The sequence below is a fragment of the Hyla sarda genome, unplaced genomic scaffold (assembly GCF_029499605.1).
Source record: "Hyla sarda isolate aHylSar1 unplaced genomic scaffold, aHylSar1.hap1 scaffold_178, whole genome shotgun sequence".
Taxonomy (NCBI): Eukaryota; Metazoa; Chordata; class Amphibia; order Anura; family Hylidae; genus Hyla; species Hyla sarda.
In genome coordinates this window covers 56,783-75,598 of record NW_026608424.1, presented here as the reverse complement: position 1 = coordinate 75,598, position 18,816 = coordinate 56,783, and the positions used below count along the sequence as shown (strand labels likewise).

General features: G+C 44.0%; 3 non-coding genes and 1 pseudogene across 3 annotated transcripts; all 4 read right to left on the bottom strand.

Moving 5' to 3' along the window:
• Positions 1-589: 589 nt before the first annotated feature.
• Positions 590-749, bottom strand: LOC130313690 (U2 spliceosomal RNA; annotated as a pseudogene).
• A 6,652-nt stretch (positions 750-7,401) lies between these two features.
• On the bottom strand, positions 7,402-7,592 carry LOC130313712 (U2 spliceosomal RNA). The gene has a single exon (XR_008861588.1). It is a non-coding gene; the product is annotated as a U2 spliceosomal RNA (small nuclear RNA).
• A 2,088-nt stretch (positions 7,593-9,680) lies between these two features.
• LOC130313711 (U2 spliceosomal RNA) lies at positions 9,681-9,871 on the bottom strand. Its single transcript, XR_008861587.1, has one exon. It is a non-coding gene; the product is annotated as a U2 spliceosomal RNA (small nuclear RNA).
• Positions 9,872-13,239: 3,368 nt separating this feature from the next.
• Positions 13,240-13,436, bottom strand: LOC130313675 (U2 spliceosomal RNA). The gene has a single exon (XR_008861566.1). It is a non-coding gene; the product is annotated as a U2 spliceosomal RNA (small nuclear RNA).
• Between the last annotated feature and the right edge of the window lie 5,380 nt (positions 13,437-18,816).

The following is an 18,816-nucleotide window of genomic DNA, read 5'->3' as shown; positions in this document are numbered from 1 at the left end:
GAGAGAGGCCCCCCAACAAACCTTACCCTTCGCCTCCGGACCAAAAGGTACCTGCGAGGTTCCAGGTTCGATGTCCCTTTTCGCCGAAGCTACTAGGGGACCACAAATGCTCCCGGCATCCCCCTTGGCGTTAGCCAAGGTATCTGCCCGCAGAGCCGATTACGGTAGGTACCCTGCCAAAGCAGGAGTACCCGGGGTGTTTGCAGGGAGGTGCGGAACCTAATGGCCACACACACCTCCCCTAGACCGCCAGGAGGGACACCCAGAAGGGCTACCGCATCCTGACCAATCCTGTGAACACACAACACGCAAAAAGTGACACAGTGAGACAAAAAAGAAATAAATAAGTGAATGTGTGCAGATATACTGCCCGGACATCCGGCCGGATCTATAAAAATTTCTCTGATCCTAGCCAGAAGGCCGGGAATCAAGAGGTGAGTGCCACAAGGTGAAGAGATTATGGTGCCCGTGCTTCAACTCAGTGAGTCTATTCTCCCAGTGAGTTTCGGCACCTCGGGGTCACCACTCCCCGAGGCACAAAAGTACCTCGGCTCTAGACCCTCTCAGCCTCATGGCGAGACCCGGAGGGAACAGGTCACATCGGGGCAGCCGTCGAGCTGATTCCTCAGAACCAGCCCCGGAAAGCCCTGGTACACCTGCATCCTCCATGCAGCACCCATCCCCACCAGCATGAAAACTGATAAGAACAGATACTACACTTGATCTTAGCCAAAAGGCCGAGAAGCGATAACCGTGAAAGGGGCGGGCCCAACAAGGTCCCCTTCATGGGCACTATCACTGCTTGCTGTCAGGGAGGCTGCCAGACAATTTTCCATGCACACTCTGGGCTGGGGGGCAGTCAACCACCAGTACACACAGCAGAACCTAAACCCATACCATTATTGCTAAGCAGCAAGACAGGGGCCCATTGCACTCCCACGGGGCCTTTTTAAATGCAATCCATAACCCGGATTTGCCAGGAACCCTTCTTACTCCTCCTACTTGCATGTGACACTGGGCTTAGGATCTGCATAGGAAACACACACACAAGCACACACCTACCTTTGTTGCCTGCAGATGCCTCCTTGGCTGTCCCCAAACGGTATCAAACCAACACCCACGGGAAGCTGTAAGCATAGAGGACATGCCTGCACCCCATTGGACTTACCTGTGTGGGTTAAATCCGGGTTATTTGACAACCTATGGCGGTGATGGTTCTGCTCAGGCAGAGCAGTGCTGATGCTCCTCATAAAGCTGTCGCTGCTGTGAAGGTTCTAGGTGACATCACAAATCCCTATGGTTACATACACAACAAAGCTGGGTTGTTGTTGTTTACACTCTGCAAGGCCTGTGGAAGTGAGTGACATCATAGCACTGTAGTTCTGAGGGTTCTAGATGGATGCAACAATCTCCTGTTGCTTCTATGAAGGCCATAATAGACGACATCACCAAACAGCTCCATAGTCACATACACAGCAAAGGAGAGATGTTGTTTACACCTAGTGATGTCAGTGGTATTGAGTGACATCACAGCACAGTGCTAAGGCTCCTGGGCCTGGACACAGCAGCGGCTGCAATATCTCAACGGAGAATACGTTTATATATATGTGTGTGTGTGCGCGTATATATATATATATATATATATATATATATATATATATATATATATATATTTCTCCGCCGAAATCACTTTTAAACCCATTTCCACCTTTTTTTCCCTTCTCTTCCTCTTACTTTTTTTTCACGTTTTTTTACGTTTTTCTCCTTTTCGCCTCTTTTCTGGGCGTATTATTCTTCTTTTTCTTCTTTTTTTTCGTCTAATGCATACCCCATCAGTGCAGCAATGCTTATTCAATACCGCCAGCAGATGGAGACACTGGGGGATAATTTTCTAAGGATTTATACTGATTTTTCCTGTCTGAATTTGTCGCACAGAAAGTTGCAGGCCAAATATGTGTGACATTTCTGCGACTTTAGCTTCTAGAGCATTTTTACAACATTATACATAGGTGCTGAATACATAAAAAGCGACTGTTCAGCGACAGACAAGTCGCATCGGCTGAAAGTAGGCCAGAATGTCAGTCCATGTTGGAGCAGGTTTAGATACAGTCTAAAGCATAGATCTCAAAGTCTGTGCACAGAATTTAGCAAGGGCCTCGCACCTTCTGATGCATCAGGTAGGTGCACAATAACATAGCCTAACCCTCTGTACTTTGGTCTATATTGATGCGGGACATAGACAGCCAGCTGATGACCAATCCATTAGTAGACATGTGCAATTCGGTTCGGCACGAATGTCTAAATTAACGAATTTTACCGTTTTCGTGCATTCGGACCGATCCGAATGCACGAAAACATATTTTGAACATTCCCGAATAGCCACGATAATACGAATAGCAAAGTAACGAATACATTCGTTATTGCTGTAAATAACGAATGCATTCGTTATCTGTAAACGAACGTGAAGAATTCATTCTGATAACAAATATAATAAAAAGGATATAGATAGTTTGATTTTTCGGATACATTCGGTATTCGGATACATTCGGTAAATCTTTTTATTCTTTTTTTGGACTTTAGCGATCCTAAAAAATTATGGAGATACCTTTTTTATAAAAATTTCGTAGGGTATCATAAAAAAATCATAATAAAAAAGATACAGTGGTGATGGAAAAAATTGTATCTAATGAAATGTATCATTTTTATTATGAAATGTTTATTCATTTTTAAACAGGGATCAATTTATGTGAGCGGGTAAAGCACTAAAAATGTAGCCGACAATATAGAAATTGTAGATACAGAAAATGTAGTGTGTGCGTGTTTTTCACTTTTTTTTAAAACATTTTTTAGGTAGTACTACTACTCCCAGCATGGAACACACTCTTCCATGATGGGAGTAGTAGTTACCTGTACTAATTGACAGATTGCAAGGGTCCATTGCGATCCTCTTGTATAATGTATAGATGCGCCGGCTGCTCTTCTATGGTCCCCTGCACTCACGTATATATACACATATTCATATTTCCCGCAGAGCTGTGATTGGCCAGATGGTTCCAGCCAATCACAGCTCTCTTTGAGAAATAGGAATATGTGTATATATACGGCCGTGCAGGGGACCATAGGAGAGCGGCTGCCGCATTCATACATTATACTGGAGGATCGCAGCGGGTGTCAGGAGTGATACCCGCAGTGATCTTCCCTTTACTACAAGTACTAATACTCCCAACATGGAGCACACTCTGCTCCATGCTGGGAACTGTAGTACCTGTATTAATAGACAGATCGCAGCGGGTGTCAGAAGTTACACTCGCTGCCATATGTCTATTAATGCAGGTACTACAGCTCCCAGCATGGAGCAGAGTGTGCACCATGTTGGGAGTATTAGTACCTGCAGTAAGGGACAGATCCCAGGGATGTCACTCCTCCTGACACCCGCTGCGATCGTCCTTATGTGAATGTCGGGATCAGCTGTTCTCAGGGCTACAGAGCCAGGAGAACAGCTGACGCTGAGCCGTAGGTATACATCGTATATCTACTGCCCAGCAAGAACTTACAGTGAGCTTGCAATGTGTATACAGTATACACATTGCTGGCTCACTTAACCCCTTGCTGAGCTGTGCGCTATGCGCAAGCCCAGCAAGGGAAGAGTTAACTTACACTGCTGGACAGTGTAGGTTAACCCTTTGGGCGGTATACACTATATACAGCTATCTATAGATAGCTGTATACAGTGTATACAGAAGACGAAGTCCAGCTTACTTCCCTCGAGTCCCGGGCGGGGTTCGTGTAGCTCCGCCCCCCCAATGACGTCATTAGGGGGCGGAGCTACAGAAGGGAACAAGGCTAATTAATCTGAAGCTCTGTTCACATTGTACGTTATGTATAATGTGAGCAGACCCTTCTGGCAGTGTCTACCCAGACAGGGAGACTCCAGCTGTTGCTAAACTACATCTCCCAGCATGCCCAGACAGCCAAAGGCTGTCTGGGCATGCTGGGAGTTATAGTTTTGCACCAATTGGTGGCTCCCTGTTTGGGTACACATTGCATCATGGGTGCTCTCCCCAGCGGACAGCGCCAAAAATGTCATAACCAATTTTTTGTGTTTTTTTCTTCTCGTTTCAGATCCGTGTATGCAGAGGATTACTGCGGATTCGATGGATTACGGCGGATTATTTATTTTTTCCTTTAATAAAATGGTTAACGAGGGCTGTGGGGGAGTGTTTTTTTAAATAAAATAATTTTTCCAATGTGTTGTGTTTTTTTTATTTTATTGAATTTTCAAGGTTAGTAGTGGACGCTGTCTTATTGACGGAATCCATTACTAGGCCAGGGCTTAGTGCTAGCCCCAAAAACAGCTAGCGCTAACCCCCAATTATTACCCCGGTACCCACCGCCACAGGGGTGCCGGGAAGAGCCGGTACCAACAGGCCCGGAGCGTCAAAATGGCGCTCCTGGGCCTAGGCGGTAACAGGCTGGCGTTATTTAGGCTGGGGAGGGCCAGTAACAATGGTCCTCGCCCACCCTGGTAACGTCAGGCTGTTGCTGTTTGGTTGGTATCTGGCTGAGAATGAAAATACGGGGAACCCTATGCGTTTTTTTTTTTTAATTTTCTTATTTAAATTAAAAAAAAAAACGCATAGGGTTCCCCGTATTTTCATTCTCAGCACAATACCAACCAAACAGCAACAGCCTGACGTTACCAGGGTGGGCGAGGACCATTGTTACTGGCCCTCCCCAGCCTAAATAACGCCAGCCTGTTACCGCCTAGGTCCAGGAGCGCCATTTTTGACGCTCCGGGCCTGTTGGTACCGGCTCTTCCCGGCACCCCTGTGGCGGTGGGTACCGGGGTAATAATTGGGGGTTAGCGCTAGCTGTTTTTGGGGCTAGCACTAAGCCCTGGCCTAGTAATGGATTCCGTCAATAAGACAGCTTCCGCTACTAACCCTGAAAATTCAATAAAAATTAAAAAAAAACACAACACATTGGAAAAATTATTTTATTTAAAAAAACACTCCCCCACAGCCCTCGTTAACCATTTTATTAAAGGGAAAAAAAATAATCCGCCGTAATCCATCGAATCCGCAGTAATCCTCTGCATACACGGATCTGAAACGAGAAGAAAAAAAAACACAAAAAATTGGTTATGACATTTTTGGCGCTGTCCGCTGGGGAGAGCACCCATGATGCAATGTCTACCCAAACAGGGAGCCACCAATTGGTGCAAAACTACAACTCCCAGCATGCTGTCTGGGCATGCTGGGAGTTGTAGTTTAGCAACAGCTGGAGTCTCCCTGTCTGGGTAGACACTGCCAGAAGGGTCTGTTCACATTATACAAAACGTACAATGTGAACAGAGCTTCAAATAAACTAGCCTTGTTCCCTTCTGTAGCTCCGCCCCTAATGACGTCACCACTAGGGGGCGGAGCTACACGAACCCGGCCCGGGACTCGAGGGAAGTAAGCTGGACTTCGTCTTCTGTATACACTGTATACAGCTATCTATAGATAGCTGTATATAGTGTATACCGCCCAAAGGGTTAACCTACACTGTCCAGCAGTGTAAGTTAACTCTTCCCTTGCTGGGCTTGCGCATAGCGCACAGCTCAGCAAGGGGTTAAGTGAGCCAGCAATGTGTATACTGTATACACATTGCAAGCTCACTGTAAGTTCTTGCTGGGCAGTAGATATACGATGTATACCTACGGCTCAGGGTCAGCTGTTCTCCTGGCTCTGTAGCCCTGAGAACAGCTGATCCCGACATTCACACAGGAGGATCGCAGCGGGTGTCAGGAGGAGTGACATCCCTGGGATCTGTCCCTTACTGCAGGTACTAATACTCCCAACATGGAGCACACTCTGCTCCATGCTGGGAGCTGTAGTACCTGCATTAATAGACATATGGCAGCCAGTGTAACTTCTGACACCCGCTGCGATCTGTCTATTAATACAGGTACTACAGCTCCCAGCATGGAGCAGAGTGTACTCCATGTTGGGAGTGGTAGTACTTGTAGTAAAGGGAAGATCACTGCGGGTATCACTCCTGACACCCGCTGCGATCCTCCAGTATAATGTATGAATGCGGCGGCCGCTCTCCTATGGTCCCCTGCACGGCCGTATATATACACATATTCCTATTTCTCACAGAGAGCTGTGATTGGCTGGAACCATCTGGCCAATCACAGCTCTGCGGGAAATATGAATATGTGTATATATACGTGAGTGCAGGGGACCATAGGAGAACAGCCGGCGCATCTATACATTATACAAGAGGATCGCAATGGACCCCAGCAATCTGTCAATTAGTACAGGTAACTACTACTCCCATCATGGAAGAGTGTGTTCCATGCTGGGAGTAGTAGTACTACCTAAAAAATGTTTAAAAAAAAAAGTGAAAAACACGCACACACTACATTTTCATTATTGTCGGCTACATTTTTAGTGCTTTACCCGCTCACATAAATTGATCCCTGTTTAAAAATGAATAAACATTTCATAATAAAAAAGATACATTTCATTAGATACAATTTTTTCCATCACCACTGTATCTTTTTTATTATGATTTTTTTATGATACCCTGCGAAATTTTAATAAAAAAGGTATCTCCATTATCTATTAGGATCGCTAAAGTCCAAAAAAACTAAAAAGATTTACCGAATGTACCCGAATACCGAATGTATCCGAAAAAAACAACACGAATACCCGAATACCGAATGTATCCGAAAAATCTAAACCGAAAATATTGCCGAACCGAAATTTTTTTCCAAAACGAAAAAACGAAACGAAATTAAACGAAAATTTTTCTAGTGCACAAGTCTATCCATTAGTGCAATGGATGGCTGGAAGCATTTGTCTTTGCCTTTGCAATACCACAGAAGCAATGCATGGTCAATGTACAGCAATGACACACCTGTGTGAACAGCCAGGAGACCCCCCCCCCCCCCCATGTTATGTTACATAGTTACATAGTTAGTACGGTCGAAAAAAGACATATGTCCATCAAGTTCAACCAGGGAATTAAGGGGTAGGGGTGTGGCGCGATATTGGGGAAGGGATGAGATTTTATATTTCTTCATAAGCATTAATCTTATTTTGTCAATTAGGAACATTCAGCACCCACCCGCTATCAAGGCAGCTGCCTATCATGTCATGCCCTACCTGCACAGGTGTGCTGGCTACTCAAATGATCCAATTAAGGAGGCCATTTAGTCAGCAGCAGCAGAAGTCCTGTGCCTGGACGCTCCAACAGCGGCCAGACACAAGCAGAAGCAGCAGAAGCAGCAGCAGCAGCACCACCTTTTGTTTTTTGGCTGCAGCAGCAGCAAGGCCCACAGGGCTGGCTAGCTGGCTAGCCAGCAAGCAGGTAGCAATGAAAGTAGGAATCTTTCTTTTTAACCCTGTAAGGGGGTGGTGCACTGTACCCGAAGATACTGCCATATCGGGTCAATGCATAGGGCGACGGAAGCAAGCTTCGAAATCGGCCCCCGTTCTCAAAAATCCATTTAATATATGGTCCCCAGATAGGGGACGTATCAGATATTAAACTGATAAGAACAGATACTACACTTGATCTTAGCCAAAAGGCCGAGAAGCGATAACCGTGAAAGGGGCGGGCCCAACAAGGTCCCCTTCATGGGCACTATCACTGCTTGCTGTCAGGGAGGCTGCCAGACAATTTTCCATGCACACTCTGGGCTGGGGGGCAGTCAACCACCAGTACACACAGCAGAACCTAAACCCATACCATTATTGCTAAGCAGCAAGACAGGGGCCCATTGCACTCCCACGGGGCCTTTTTAAATGCAATCCATAACCCGGATTTGCCAGGAACCCTTCTTACTCCTCCTACTTGCATGTGACACTGGGCTTAGGATCTGCATAGGAAACACACACACAAGCACACACCTACCTTTGTTGCCTGCAGATGCCTCCTTGGCTGTCCCCAAACGGTATCAAACCAACACCCACGGGAAGCTGTAAGCATAGAGGACATGCCTGCACCCCATTGGACTTACCTGTGTGGGTTAAATCCGGGTTATTTGACAACCTATGGCGGTGATGGTTCTGCTCAGGCAGAGCAGTGCTGATGCTCCTCATAAAGCTGTCGCTGCTGTGAAGGTTCTAGGTGACATCACAAATCCCTATGGTTACATACACAACAAAGCTGGGTTGTTGTTGTTTACACTCTGCAAGGCCTGTGGAAGTGAGTGACATCATAGCACTGTAGTTCTGAGGGTTCTAGATGGATGCAACAATCTCCTGTTGCTTCTATGAAGGCCATAATAGACGACATCACCAAACAGCTCCATAGTCACATACACAGCAAAGGAGAGATGTTGTTTACACCTAGTGATGTCAGTGGTATTGAGTGACATCACAGCACAGTGCTAAGGCTCCTGGGCCTGGACACAGCAGCGGCTGCAATATCTCAACGGAGAATACGTTTATATATATGTGTGTGTGTGCGCGTATATATATATATATATATATATATATATATATATATATATATTTCTCCGCCGAAATCACTTTTAAACCCATTTCCACCTTTTTTTCCCTTCTCTTCCTCTTACTTTTTTTTCACGTTTTTTTACGTTTTTCTCCTTTTCGCCTCTTTTCTGGGCGTATTATTCTTCTTTTTCTTCTTTTTTTTCGTCTAATGCATACCCCATCAGTGCAGCAATGCTTATTCAATACCGCCAGCAGATGGAGACACTGGGGGATAATTTTCTAAGGATTTATACTGATTTTTCCTGTCTGAATTTGTCGCACAGAAAGTTGCAGGCCAAATATGTGTGACATTTCTGCGACTTTAGCTTCTAGAGCATTTTTACAACATTATACATAGGTGCTGAATACATAAAAAGCGACTGTTCAGCGACAGACAAGTCGCATCGGCTGAAAGTAGGCCAGAATGTCAGTCCATGTTGGAGCAGGTTTAGATACAGTCTAAAGTATAGATCTCAAAGTCTGTGCACAGAATTTAGCAAGGGCCTCGCACCTTCTGATGCATCAGGTAGGTGCACAATAGCATAGCCTAACCCTCTGTACTTTGGTCTATATTGATGCGGGACATAGACAGCCAGCTGATGACCAATCCATTAGTGCAATGGATGGCTGGAAGCATTTGTCTTTGCCTTTGCAATACCACAGAAGCAATGCATGGTCAATGTACAGCAATGACACACCTGTGTGAACAGCCAGGAGACCCCCCCCCCCCCCCCCCCATGTTATGTTACATAGTTACATAGTTAGTACGGTCGAAAAAAGACATATGTCCATCAAGTTCAACCAGGGAATTAAGGGGTAGGGGTGTGGCGCGATATTGGGGAAGGGATGAGATTTTATATTTCTTCATAAGCATTAATCTTATTTTGTCAATTAGGAACATTCAGCACCCACCCGCTATCAAGGCAGCTGCCTATCATGTCATGCCCTACCTGCACAGGTGTGCTGGCTACTCAAATGATCCAATTAAGGAGGCCATTTAGTCAGCAGCAGCAGAAGTCCTGTGCCTGGACGCTCCAACAGCGGCCAGACACAAGCAGAAGCAGCAGAAGCAGCAGCAGCAGCACCACCTTTTGTTTTTTGGCTGCAGCAGCAAGGCCCACAGGGCTGGCTAGCTGGCTAGCCAGCAAGCAGGTAGCAATGAAAGTAGGAATCTTTCTTTTTAACCCTGTAAGGGGGTGGTGCACTGTACCCGAAGATACTGCCATATCGGGTCAATGCATAGGGCGACGGAAGCAAGCTTCGAAATCGGCCCCCGTTCTCAAAAATCCATTTAATATATGGTCCCCAGATAGGGGACGTATCAGATATTAAACTGATAAGAACAGATACTACACTTGATCTTAGCCAAAAGGCCGAGAAGCGATAACCGTGAAAGGGGCGGGCCCAACAAGGTCCCCTTCATGGGCACTATCACTGCTTGCTGTCAGGGAGGCTGCCAGACAATTTTCCATGCACACTCTGGGCTGGGGGGCAGTCAACCACCAGTACACACAGCAGAACCTAAACCCATACCATTATTGCTAAGCAGCAAGACAGGGGCCCATTGCACTCCCACGGGGCCTTTTTAAATGCAATCCATAACCCGGATTTGCCAGGAACCCTTCTTACTCCTCCTACTTGCATGTGACACTGGGCTTAGGATCTGCATAGGAAACACACACACAAGCACACACCTACCTTTGTTGCCTGCAGATGCCTCCTTGGCTGTCCCCAAACGGTATCAAACCAACACCCACGGGAAGCTGTAAGCATAGAGGACATGCCTGCACCCCATTGGACTTACCTGTGTGGGTTAAATCCGGGTTATTTGACAACCTATGGCGGTGATGGTTCTGCTCAGGCAGAGCAGTGCTGATGCTCCTCATAAAGCTGTCGCTGCTGTGAAGGTTCTAGGTGACATCACAAATCCCTATGGTTACATACACAACAAAGCTGGGTTGTTGTTGTTTACACTCTGCAAGGCCTGTGGAAGTGAGTGACATCATAGCACTGTAGTTCTGAGGGTTCTAGATGGATGCAACAATCTCCTGTTGCTTCTATGAAGGCCATAATAGACGACATCACCAAACAGCTCCATAGTCACATACACAGCAAAGGAGAGATGTTGTTTACACCTAGTGATGTCAGTGGTATTGAGTGACATCACAGCACAGTGCTAAGGCTCCTGGGCCTGGACACAGCAGCGGCTGCAATATCTCAACGGAGAATACGTTTATATATATGTGTGTGTGTGCGCGTATATATATATATATATATATATATATATATATATATATATATTTCTCCGCCGAAATCACTTTTAAACCCATTTCCACCTTTTTTTCCCTTCTCTTCCTCTTACTTTTTTTTCACGTTTTTTTACGTTTTTCTCCTTTTCGCCTCTTTTCTGGGCGTATTATTCTTCTTTTTCTTCTTTTTTTTCGTCTAATGCATACCCCATCAGTGCAGCAATGCTTATTCAATACCGCCAGCAGATGGAGACACTGGGGGATAATTTTCTAAGGATTTATACTGATTTTTCCTGTCTGAATTTGTCGCACAGAAAGTTGCAGGCCAAATATGTGTGACATTTCTGCGACTTTAGCTTCTAGAGCATTTTTACAACATTATACATAGGTGCTGAATACATAAAAAGCGACTGTTCAGCGACAGACAAGTCGCATCGGCTGAAAGTAGGCCAGAATGTCAGTCCATGTTGGAGCAGGTTTAGATACAGTCTAAAGCATAGATCTCAAAGTCTGTGCACAGAATTTAGCAAGGGCCTCGCACCTTCTGATGCATCAGGTAGGTGCACAATAGCATAGCCTAACCCTCTGTACTTTGGTCTATATTGATGCGGGACATAGACAGCCAGCTGATGACCAATCCATTAGTGCAATGGATGGCTGGAAGCATTTGTCTTTGCCTTTGCAATACCACAGAAGCAATGCATGGTCAATGTACAGCAATGACACACCTGTGTGAACAGCCAGGAGACCCCCCCCCCCCCCCCCATGTTATGTTACATAGTTACATAGTTAGTACGGTCGAAAAAAGACATATGTCCATCAAGTTCAACCAGGGAATTAAGGGGTAGGGGTGTGGCGCGATATTGGGGAAGGGATGAGATTTTATATTTCTTCATAAGCATTAATCTTATTTTGTCAATTAGGAACATTCAGCACCCACCCGCTATCAAGGCAGCTGCCTATCATGTCATGCCCTACCTGCACAGGTGTGCTGGCTACTCAAATGATCCAATTAACCCCTTAAGGACACATGACGTACTGGAACGTCATGTGTCCACTCCCGATCTATAACGCGGGGCCACGGCGTGGCCCCGCGTCATAGCGGGTCGGGCCCGGCCTCTAACAACGGCCGGGACCCGTGGCTAATAGCGCGCGGCATTGATCGCTGTGCCGCGCGCTATTAACCCTTTAGACGCGGCGTTCAAAGTTGAACGCCGCGTCTAAAGTGAAACCGAAAGCATCCCGGCTAGCTCAGTGGGCTGTTCGGGATAGCCGCGGTGAAATCGCGGCATCCCGAACAGCTGACAGGACAGCGGGAGGGCCCCTTCCTGCCTCCTCGCTGTCCGATCGCCGAATGACTGCTCAGTGCCTGAGATCCAGGCATGAGCAGTCATCCGGCAGAATCGTTGATCACTGGTTTCTTATGAGAAACCAGTGATCAACATAGAAGATCAGTGTGTGCAGTGTTATAGGTCCCTATGGGACCTATAACACTGCAAAAAAAAAGTGAAAAAAAAAAGTGAATAAAGATCATTTAACTCCTCCCCTATTAAAAGTTTGAATCACCCCCCTTTTCCAATAAAAAAAAAAACACAGTGTAAATAAAAATAAAAATAAACATATGTGGTATCACCGCGTGCGGAAATGTCCGAATTATAAAAATATATCATTAATTAAACCGCTCGGTCAATGGCGTGCGCGCAAAAAAATTCCAAAGTCCAAAATAGTGCATTTTTGGTCACTTTTTATATCATTTAAAAATGAATAAAAAGTGATCAATAAGTCCTATCAATGCAAAAATGGTACCGTTAAAAACTTCAGATCACGTCGCAAAAAATGAGCCCTCATACCGCCCCATACACGGAAAAATAAAAAAGTTATAGGGGTCAGAAGATGACAATTTTAAACGTATTAATTTTCCTGCATGTAGTTATGATTTTTTCCAGAAGTCCGACAAAATCAAACCTATATAAGTAGGGTATCATTTTAATCGTATGGACCTACAGAATACATATCAGGTGTCATTTTTACCGAAAAATGTACTACGTAGAAACGGAAGCCCCCAAAAGTTACAAAACAGCGTGTTTTTTTTCAATTTTGTCGCACAATGATTTTTTTTCCCGCTTCACCATAGATTTTTAGGCAAAATGACTGACGTCATTACAAAGTAGAATTGGTGGCGCAAAAAATAAGCCATCATATGGATTTTTAGGTGTAAATTTGAAAGAGTTATGATTTTTTAAAGGCAAGGAGCAAAAAACGAAAATGCAAAAACGGAAAAACCTCCGGTCCTTAAGGGGTTAAGGAGGCCATTTAGTCAGCAGCAGCAGAAGTCCTGTGCCTGGACGCTCCAACAGCGGCCAGACACAAGCAGAAGCAGCAGAAGCAGCAGCACCACCTTTTGTTTTTTGGCTGCAGCAGCAAGGCCCACAGGGCTGGCTAGCTGGCTAGCCAGCAAGCAGGTAGCAATGAAAGTAGGAATCTTTCTTTTTAACCCTGTAAGGGGGTGGTGCACTGTACCCGAAGATACTGCCATATCGGGTCAATGCATAGGGCGACGGAAGCAAGCTTCGAAATCGGCCCCCGTTCTCAAAAATCCATTTAATATATGGTCCCCAGATAGGGGACGTATCAGATATTAAACTGATAAGAACAGATTTTTTTTTTTTTTTTTTTTTTTTTAAACCCTCAGATAAGGGATGAAAGTACTCAAAACAATACTTTCAAAACTGGCATTACAAACTTTCTGTAACACACAACCCTCTCATCATCGGGAACTTTATTTATAATCAAAAACAGACAAAATTACAAGTACATGAAAAACATCAAGATAAATCAACAGAATGAATCCATTTTTTCGTTTTCCAAATACCCTCCGCATCAATCCCACCCCTCCTAGCATCCCACAAATAACACAAATAAAGCTTTCCTAACACCATCCTCACACTATTATTTACACTTATTTCCTTTCTCAAAAACAAATAAACATTCCGAACATCCCATAAGACTTCTTTAATACACGACAACAATAACCACAACACTCTTTCATTCTGACCACCACTCACACATAATCCAAACATCATCATTTCATAATACAAAAATTCCACACCTGTTAATTCCTTGCACAAAGGCCCAAGTTTTCTCACAACCTCACGAGCATACTTACAATTCCAAAAAAGATGAATAACACTTTCAAAACCATTACAATTCTCCCTAGGACACACATCACATCTCACCAAACCCCTTGCTTTCTGAAACTCTCTCACTGGCAACACCCCATGCAAACTTTGCCATACAATCTCCTTTTGCTTATTAGACATACCATCCATCCTCACTTTCTTCCAAACTTTTTCCACATCCGCTCCTCTCACAGAATTAATATTACATACAACCTCTTTACTCTCAATCATTTTCATCAACAAACGTTTATTCTTCAAAACACTCACCTCTTCTTCTATCAACTCAAATTTCTCCAAAAACCTCACAACCCACTCATACCATTTAGGAACCTCAAAAGCAATAGGCCTATTCAAATCCCTCTCACACCACTTCAACCTGACAAAAAATCTACCAGCCAGAAATCTTGTCATACAGGACACCTTTCTATCACTCCCAATAATAGCTAAAATAAAAACTAAAATATTCACTCCAAAGTACACCTCCAAATTTGGAAAACTCATACCACCCTTCTTCCAATTTTTCACCACTATTTCTCTCCTCAACCTCTCAACTTTAGAACCCCAAAAAAAGACAAACAGAACCCTGTTCAAGCTCCTCAAACCCATATAATGGGGAGGAAAAATCATAGCAACATACAGAAAAATTGGTAACACAACACTTTTAATAACTACAATCTTCCCAATGAAGGAAAGACTTCTCAAACTCCAATAATTTAGACGCAACTCCACCTTCTTTTTCGCCTCCTCCCAACTCTCTTTCCCATCCAAATCGTCACTAAACTTAATCCCCAACACTTTAATAGACCCCTCCACAACATTCACCCCAACATCTCTACTTAATCTACTCTCACCAAAACACTTACATTCACTCTTTAACCAATTAACCTTAAAAGCAGATGCACCACAAAAAATAGACACTAAAAGTTTCACCCTCCTCACAGCGGACTCAGAATCACACAGGACACATACATCATCCATATAAGCATTAACTTTAAACTCCCTTCCATCACTACCAGGAATGCGTACACCTCTCACTATCTTATCCCTCCTAATCATACATACCAGAGGCTCAATAGCACATATAAATGCCACTGGTGATAAAGGACACCCCTGCCTAACCCCTGAGAACACATTCACTCTTCTCCCCACACATCCATTAACAAGCATCCTACTATATATTTTGTCATACAAACTCCTAACTCTCCACACAAAGTCACTCGGAAAACCCATACGCAACAACACCCTGAACAAGAAACTATGAGACAGCCTATCATACGCTTTTTCAAAATCTAATGACAACAAACACACATCTTGCTTCCTACTCTTACAATCCCACAAACAATCTCTCAACAAACACAAACTCTCCTGTATACGACGTCCAGGCACAGCACAAAACTGATCATCACCCACCACGCTTTCAACAACATCTCTCATCCGATTGGCAATAATTTTCGCATAGATCTTATAATCACAATTAAGTAATGTAATTGGACGCCAATTCTTTAAACTTTTTAAATCCCCTTTTTTCGGAATCAGCACAACCACACCCCCACGCATACTCTCCGCAACCTCCATATTCTCCCACATAAACTGACACACTTCAACTACATCCTTCCCCACCACATTCCATAACAACCGATAAAATTCCACAGGCAAACCATCCTCACCTGGAGTCTTATTTGCTGACATTTTCTGCACTACATCCCAAACTTCCTCACTTGATATACCACGCATAACAAAAGCCTGCTCAGCCTCTCCAAGTTTCCTTTCCAACACACTCAATACCTCATTCTCCAAATTCTCATCCCTCCACTTCTCTCCATACAATTCTTCATAAAAAACTGCAACTTCCTCACTCACACCATCACCAGACACAACACTACCATCCTCTTTCACAATCACATCAATAACCGGCTTTTTTGAAAAAACTTTTTTGAAAAAATAACGTGAACATTTTTCATCATGTTCCCTCTTATCTAATTTAGCTCTATACATAATACTCCTCCCTTTCTCCAACACAAACTCATTAATGTCCCTTTTAACACTCACAATTTCATTCTGAACATCCACACCACAGTCTCTCAATCTATACAAAAAGGATAGACGGGCATTTAACTTAACATATTGTTCCCTCTTAATAGCAGCAATTTTATAACCAAAAGACCTAAAAAAGGATTTTGTTTTCTTTTTAACCCATTCCCACCACAAAATAATGTTATCAAACTCACTTTTCCTTTCACGCCATTTTTTATATATGCATTCATACTGGTCTCTCACATCCACACTATCTAAATGTTTAATATTCATCTTCCACAAACCTCTCCCATACACAGCATTCTGACCCACATCAATCTCACACAGCAAAGACTCATGGTCCGAATAACAAACAGACCTCTGTCTGTAACTTAATGCATTAACATTCTCAGACAAAAAACAATAATCTAACTTAGAGTGAACATTCCCCCTATCTGCATGATAAGTGCATAAATTAGGACTAACTTTGCATAAATCCTGAATATCTTTAAACCTAAAATCTGAAACTAACTCAAATAATTTTCTTCCTGATATATCAAATGCTTTCTTACATAAGTCCACATTCATATCTCCAACTAAAATAATAGGTATTTTACCTTGAACATAAAATTTTAATTTCTCAAACAAATTTTTTCTTTCATTTTTGCATGCAGAAGCATACACATTTATAACACGAAACATAATACCTTTATAACATAAATTAACAGAAATACACCTACCAGGCTCAATAACTAAATAACTTTCAACAGAAATTTCAGGTGATTTAATTAAAACACCCACACCATCATTCTTATTCACTGAACTCCCAGACCACACACACCGACTATACACCCATTCATCCTGACTTACTGCGAACTCAATACCACATTCCTGCAAACAGAAAATTGAAGCATTCTCTTGTGCTAAAAAACTTAAAATAGCAGCTCTCCTAGCCTTATTTTTAAATACTCTCACATTTTGAGAACAAATAATAATGCTCATAACTATATACAAACACAAAGCAGGTATAACATAACCATTAGAAAATAGGTGATTCACTACCTGATATCATTTGCATATCAAGTCCCGGCAAACCTATTGAGAACACATAGTAAAACACAAAGCAGGTATAACAAAGTCATTAGAAAACAGGTGCTTCACCACCTGATAACATTTCATATCAAGTCCCGGCATATCTATTCACCACTTTCAGCAGTCTCCATAATGTCCGTTTCCAGCACTTCAAATGTGTTCCTGGTTTCTGGCGCCAAATTCGTACTCTCCTCACCACGTCTTTTTTTGGCGGACTTCCCACCATGCACCAGCTTGAAGCCATCATTATTTTCATCCTGGACATTATGTTTCCCACCACCCTCCCTGTTACACAAACTAGTCTCTCCAGAGGACTGAAACTCCTCTATGTTAGCAGGATCAGAGGGATGAACAGATTCAGCTGTGTGAACAGGGCTCTGCACTCCCTCAATCACCTCCTCCAGCTTCCTAAAGGCATCAGCCACCGCAACTTGTACATCCACAGGTTTCTGAGGAATAACTTTCAGTTTTTGAGGGGCCAACTTCCTCACAATTTCCTCCCCTCTTGCAGCACTTGCATAGCTTGGTCTTTTTGTACCAGGACAGTCTTTATAAACATGCCCTTCCTCACGGCACAGGTCACATTTTTTTGTGTTGGGGCAACTCCCCGCATGGTGACCAGTACCATTACAGTTCCGGCACACCTGTCCCTTAAGGCAGCTCTCTTTCACGTGGCCAAAAGAAAAACAATTGCGGCAATAATAAGGCTGTCCAGCATAGGATAAATATCCCCTATGTCCAGCAACTGAAAAACTAGCTGGGGGATGTTTAAAGCCACCAACACAACTGGGATCCACTTTCAGTTTCACAACAAATTTATATTTGCAATTAAAGATTCCCAGTACATTGGTCTGTTTTTCACCTCCACGCACAGAGTCACAATATTGGCGCAGAAAACTTTCAATTATAGCCACATCCGTGAAAGGGTTATAAACATGCACAAGGACAGTTTTTTCTTGAAACCCAAACAAAGGAGTAATCTTCACTCCCTCCATCATGGGGTCCTTGCTGAAATTTCTCAAACGTTCATAAACATCAAGGCACCTACCTTCCTGCTCAAAGGTGACCTCATAAGAACCCTTGCGAGGAGCCTCATTAACGCTGAATATTTCTGACTTGTCCACTCCAAGCTTCAGCATGATGATGTCCCGAACCAGGTAAACAACATTGTTCTTCACAGCACTTCCGGGATCCACCTCCAAACGAATGGTATTCTTCAGACCAGCCATCTCTCCAGGCAGAACTGTCGGCACGAAACCACAGAAAGAGAATCCCTTCCAGCAAACTGGGTAAACCCAGAGATCGCACCCTCAGGCGAGACCAAGGCAACTGCACTTGATCTTAGCCAAAAGGCCGAGAAGCGATAACCGTGAAAGGGGCGGGCCCAACAAGGTCCCCTTCATGGGCACTATCACTGCTTGCTGTCAGGGAGGCTGCCAGACAATTTTCCATGCACACTCTGGGCTGGGGGGCAGTCAACCACCAGTACACACAGCAGAACCTAAACCCATACCATTATTGCTAAGCAGCAAGACAGGGGCCCATTGCACTCCCACGGGGCCTTTTTAAATGCAATCCATAACCCGGATTTGCCAGGAACCCTTCTTACTCCTCCTACTTGCATGTGACACTGGGCTTAGGATCTGCATAGGAAACACACACACAAGCACACACCTACCTTTGTTGCCTGCAGATGCCTCCTTGGCTGTCCCCAAACGGTATCAAACCAACACCCACGGGAAGCTGTAAGCATAGAGGACATGCCTGCACCCCATTGGACTTACCTGTGTGGGTTAA